General features: G+C 46.0%; 1 pseudogene; it reads right to left on the minus strand.

The window, feature by feature from the left end:
- Positions 1-276, minus strand: part of LOC102829705 — a 4,575-nt pseudogene extending 4,299 nt beyond the window's left edge.
- Between the last annotated feature and the right edge of the window lie 6,025 nt (positions 277-6,301).

Here is a 6,301-nt window from a genome sequence, read left to right on the forward strand (position 1 = left end):
TCTTTTTGTGCTAAATTATCTGAATAAAGATTCTGAAGGTTTCTCTGCAGCTCAGAGGCACTGGAATGCTGGGCCCTCCTCTCATCCTTTAGTTAAGTGGAAAGATGTCTTAACATCACAGTGGAAAGGTCCAGACATTTTGTTATCCTCTGGGCGTGGCTACGCGTGTGTCTTCCCTCAGAATGCCGAATCTCCCATCTGGATACCTGAGCGCCTCATCCGTCCCTTTAATTCCAGTGTTGACCACAAGGAAACGTGTCTGTCTGCGTCTCCCATGACGTCGTGAGCTTCTATTGCCTCTGCATGCTCTCAGCTCCTTTTAAGCCTAATCTCCTCTCATCTGTCTTCCGATTCTAGTATTTTAAATATATTAATAACCAAAGAGCAAAAGGTTTTAGCCTATTTTTCAGAACAAAGACCCTTCTACACATATTCCAGCCTGACTGAGGCCAATCTCTGTGAGGAGAGGTCCTGTGTAGTGTATGGTTGTATTAGGATATGATTTAAGGACTGGGTTGGTGGGAACGGCTGTGGCTGAGTACCCCAGGTCCCTATAGGGCAAACAAACTCAGCATGAGGTTTTATTGAATATGGTTTCTATTTCAGTGAATAGGGTGCGATGGGGTTGGTGGATGCTGTCAGGATCTAGCCTTGTTAGTACTCTCAGCTTCTACACTGATCGTTTTCCTCGCTGCATCTGCAACCTCCATTTGACATCTCTGTTTGGGTTTGGTATGTCCAGCAGACAGACTTGTTGCACCACCTTTTGCAAGCTGTGGATTGGGAAGCCATGAAGTTAGAGTTTGGACAGGTACCATATTCTGATTCCAAAAAACTGCTTGATGACAGGTGTTTGTCCCAAATAGCAAGCAGAGTACATAAAGGTCAAGACACTGGAGCAATCTGTGGCTGTATGAGGGGTTCAGCATGTTTTGCCATTTTGGCTAAGGCACGATCTGATCATCAAGGTTGAGATAAAGAGTATAGAGAGCATACTGGGATGATGACAAGTCCCACTATAAGAAGAAAGAGTAAGGCAAAGAGTATTCGAGAATGGTGAGGCCACTCGGGGGGTGAGACAGAGAAGAGGCCTACTGCAAGGATGATATAGTGCCCTGAAGTGGGCGAGGAAGACAAAGGCCGCGTGGCAAGTTGACATGGAGGGATGTCTAAGAGAGTATGTGGACATAGGGCTAGCCAGGAAAGGAGAAAGGCTTGTCAGCAGAGAAGTCACAGAGAGTGTACCCTGGAGAGCTAGGTCTTTGCTCCCGAGTAGGATAGTGACAATTAGCCTTTGGAAAGAACCACTGGAGATCCTGGCCCACCTGGTCACCAGCTTGGACCCAGAAGTGTTGTTGTTCCATTGGGTGGGGTTTGGGTAAGAATTGGTCTGCTTCGGTTGGCAACAAATGGTGGACCATACTTAGGGTTGGGATATAGTCAGCAAATGGGGATGAGGTGGTTGGGAGGTATCCCTGAGGATGCGTGTGGCCTGTGACCTGGGGAGAATGTACAGTCCCTTGAGAAGAAGCCAGTCCCCAGAGTGTGGCTCCCTGTTTGAGCCATTCCTGTGTTTGAAGGAGGTTATAGAGGGACATAATAGAGAGAGCAGCAAGCATTTATGTCGATGGAGGTGGGAGCATGGCCACTCGTTTTGCTTTGCGTTCGGCCTTGTTTCCCTGTGAGATGGGGTCGTTGGAGGATTGATGACTCCTATAGTGTAGGACTTATGCTTGTGTTGGGAGTTTTGCTGTTTGAAGTAGTTGTAAGACTAGGGGACTGTTGTTTATAGGGGAGCCTTTTGGGAGGTTGTGTTAAAGGGAAGAGACATGGCTTCAATTACCCTATCTGAGGATACAATGGCATAGCCAGCCTGGCGTTGGCCTGTAGGTGAGGTGATGGAACTGCCATCCATGGACCATGTATGATCTGGGTGGGGCAGTGGGGTGGAGGAGATGTGGGGGAGAGGAGGAAGGACATGATCTAGAGCTTCCATACATGAGTGAGAGATGCCTTGTGATTGTAGGGAGGAGGGAGGCAGGGTTGAGAAGGGGGACAAGATTCTAATTTAAAGTTGGGATTTTCAATGAAAATCATATGGAATAATTGAGGTCGTAAAGGGGAGAGGTTTGAGACCACTTTGTGGGTGAGTAGATGTTGGAGGCGGTGTGGAGACCTAAAAAATAGGTCATCCACAATTGAAGGAGGGTACTGGGTGAGAGATTGAGGTTAGAGAGGTCTTTAGCCAGTGCTTAGAATCTGATGCAGCATACAGCAAGAACAAGCCAGACGGTGGGGTAGGCGTGGCAGTTTTAATAGGTTATAGGAATAGTATGAGGGCAGATTTGAACTTGGCTAGAATGTCTTGTCCTAGGATTGGTGTAGGACTAGAAAAGCGTGTGTGAATGGGGTGTCATGAAGTAAGCGTGCTGGGAGTTCTGTGATGACGGGCCAAGTAGGGACTCTGTCAACCCCAACTATTAATGTAGGGGTAGGCTGTGTTCACCTGGAACATTCTAGCTTACCTGAAACATGGACCATTACCCTGGGTTCGCTGTGAGTTATTCCCGTGGGGGCTGGCGATCCCAGGCACCTTCAATCCTCTGTGGCCAGTCCTAGAAGCTCTGATGGAGCAAACCCCTTTGCTTGGTGGGACTGGGGGGGCGGGGGTGTGTGGCTATTGATCCCTTCCCTCTCTGGAGAAAGGAGCAATCAACCTTTCAATGTCCCTTCTGTTTTCAGTCAGGGCATGGGCCAGGAGGATGAGAGTTGGGGCAATATTTTGCCCAATGACCCTCTTGCTTACACTTGAAGTAGGACCCAGGCGGTGCCCCAGAAGGTATTCTGTTATACCCCTTTGTTGGTCGGGAACCCTGTAGAGCATTGGCCAGTAACAGATATTTTGCCTTGTCTCTTTGGGTCTTATCCTGCTTTTCCTGTTCTTCTCTACCATTAGAGACCTTGAAGGCTGCATTTAAGAGGTCCCCTTGATTTGCCTGGGGATCATCCTCAAAAATTTTTTTAGTTTCCTTTTTATGTCTGGGGCCGACTAAGAGATGAAATGAGTATTAATAACTGTTATGCCTACTAGGGATGTTGGATCTAGCTTGGTGTATTTTTTTAGAGCCTCCGTTAGATGTGATAGAAATTAGGCCTGATTGTCATCTGAATTTTGGGTAATATTTCTAATCTTGTTGTAGTTGATTGCTTTATGAGCAGTTCTCTTTAAACCTTCAGCAAGGCAAAGAATCATATGATCTCTAAGTCCACGGTTGGCATGGCCTGCTTATTCCCAAGAGGGATCTTCTTGGGAGAACTGCCTGAGCTCCCACTGGCTTTTTGTTACTCATAGCATGGACCTCGTCAGAACTGAGAGTGATGTAGAAGTCATGTCAGGTGAGGTCATAGGATTGAGTGAGGTATTTGAATTCTTTGATGTAGGTGTCTGGATGGGAGGAGAAATTTCCTAGCCTCTTTTCAATTTGTGAGAGGTCAGATAGGGAAAAGGGAACATGAACACAAACAATGCTCTATGCCCCAGCTGCCTCATGTGTAATAGCGTCAGGGATGCAGGCAGTGGTGGGTCTTGGGGTCGATAAGAGTGGTCTCAGGCCCAAGTTTGTGGTGGAGAGGGAGGGTTCAGTTGAGTGGGTGAGGCTTGACCCCAGATGGTGGTGGAACAGAGCCATGGGGAGAAGAAGAGCGGGAAGAGGAAGTGGGCAGGGTGGAGGAGGAGGATGGGTTGTAGGAAGAGGAAGTGGGCGGAGCAGCAGAGGAGGATGGGTTGTATCGGGAGGAGAGTATAAGTGGGGGATGGGCATGGTCTGATGGGTCAAAAGAGGAAGCCTCTGGGAGGGAGCTTGGGTGTTGGGTGGGGAGTTGTTACTCATGAGCTAGAAGGACTGAGAAGGGGAGCAAGTCAGATAGAGAGAAGGATGAGAAAAGAGATAGAAGGATGAGAACAGAGCTAGAGAGAAGGATGAGAAGAGAGAGAAAAGAAAAACCTGTACACGTAGGTGACCTCAGGCCATTTGTCTCTGCACTGACATAAGTTATCAAGGTCATGAAGGATGTTAAAATTGAGGGTGTCATTCTCCGGCCATTAAGAACCATTTTCTTGAATACAGAAAGAGTAAGCATCGTGGCTTGATATCAGGTTGTAGCCCTAGTGCCTTAAAATTGCACAGGAGACAACCCAAGTGTGTGGAGTGAGGCGATTTAGACTGTGAGGCTCCCATAATAATTGCAGCCGGAGAGTTAAGGTGAGGATCAGGAAGCCTGCGAGGAGAAGGGCAAAGAGAAGCGTGTCCTTGTCTCTCTTGCCAGACTCCTGAAAGAGAGAGGAACTGAGCTAATGGGGCATCCCCCGAGAGCAGCAATCCTGGGCCAAGGGCTGAGAAGAGTCCGTCTGGCCTAATGTTAGGACTTAGACTTGACAGCGCAGAGGACCCAAGAGAGGGAGCTTGCCCAAACACTCACCCTGAGATTGTTGACCGGTGTGTGGTTGTAAAAGTCAGCAACAGAAATGGATGAGGGCTGCTGGGTGGATGTTTGTTTGGCAGGTTCAGTAGGGACAGCCAGGAAACGGATCAACCCAAGAGCTGGGGATCGTCGCAGGTCCTGGCAAACTCCCTCCCGGGTTTCAGCACCATAAATATGAGATGGAATGAGCCGGAACACAAACACCCACGTGTAGGGCTTTATTGAAAGTCAGAAGGAAAAGAGGAGAGACAGCAAGAGAGCACGTGTTGCTGAGGAAGGATTTTTATAATGGTTAAAGAGGGCGGGGTTGAGAGTAGTGGAGGTAGGTGATAGGTTGACTAGGGATGACGAGCCCGTAGGGAGACAGGAAGTTCCGGTAGGTTGGAAGAGAGGTTCCGGGAGGAAGAGCGAAAGCGTGGCAAGCAGCCATTTTATTATGCACGTGGATAAGATATTCTATCACTTACATAGAGTCTATTAATGAATCTCATGAATTTTATGTGACCTTTATTTGTAAAGTTCATAAACCACAACGTTCTTCTCTGTTCTCATCATTCTTATAGGTGACAGACTGTTTTTTCCTGTTCTTTGTAAAGGTCATATCTACTCTTAACATCGTAATTAAATTCCTTTCCTGTTACAAGTTATAGTTATTCATTAATTTTCTTACCCCCCTCTATCCCATTTTCCCCTTTACTTACCTATTCTCTAACCTATACAAGACTCTATTCATAGCCCATATAACATTCCCAGCATTTATTTAGTTCATTTGTTCTTCTTTAACATTCATTAAAATGTCAGGCTAGGGTGTTTCTTTGTTTCTTTAAAATCCTCTTTGAATCTACTCCTGTAAAATTGAAACAATTTATGCAAGACTGGTTTTTCCTGAATTCATGCTTTTTTACAGAACCCATAGTAGGATGTCGGGAGCCAACCCCCTACTCCCGTTTGACACAGTCCTGGCAAAGAAGAGGCATCAGCATGGTAGATGTCTTTTGGGAACGCACCCGTTGTCTCTTTTCCTTGGGGTAATTCTGATCACACTTGTGGGATATATTGTACTGCCACATTCACGGCTCCCACTGTGAGTTCTGCCGAGCTTAGGAAAAACCAGTCTTGCAACAATTGTCTCAACTTTACTGGATTAGATTCAAAGGGAATTTTAGATAAATTAAGGCAGCATGACCTATTCCCTCTCACAGAAAAACCCGAATACGAAGCAGCTACATTTATGAGATCACAGAAGCAGATAGAAAGCAAAAGTCAAGCTGACCGACCCCCAAGGGTCCCATTTAAGAAAGGTGGCAGATTATGTGGCCCCCTTGAGGGAAGTGGGCTACCTACTACTGGCCAGAACCCACAGACCCCCCACTACCATATACAGGAGCCTACACAGACAGGCAGAGAATGGTAAACATAAATGGAAAGAGAACACAATTTAGTAGTCTCCCTTTTCTGCACCAATTAGGTTGGGCTCTTCAGCATGCCTCATGACCCCAGAAGAAAGAAAGAAACATAGAAATGGTGTTGCTAGGCAATTTAATGAATACTTTAGAAAGACAAAGCCATTGAATAAATGTTGGCAATGCTATAGCTATAGAGAATATGAATAGTAACTTATGTAGAGTAGAGAATTAATCAATAGCCAGAAGAAACAATGGGATAGTATGGGCAAAGATGATTGAGTCAATAGAAACTTATACTAGAAAAAGAATGTAGCTAAAAGTTTAAAGAGTAGAAATGATCTGTGTAAAGTTCAACTTGACCTTTTTTTTTTTTTTTTAGGTTTTTATTGTGGATTGAGTGAAAGTTTTCAGGG

The sequence above is a fragment of the Chrysochloris asiatica genome, unplaced genomic scaffold, assembly GCF_000296735.1.
Source record: "Chrysochloris asiatica unplaced genomic scaffold, ChrAsi1.0 scaffold00584, whole genome shotgun sequence".
In the NCBI taxonomy this organism is placed as follows: domain Eukaryota; kingdom Metazoa; phylum Chordata; class Mammalia; order Afrosoricida; family Chrysochloridae; genus Chrysochloris; species Chrysochloris asiatica.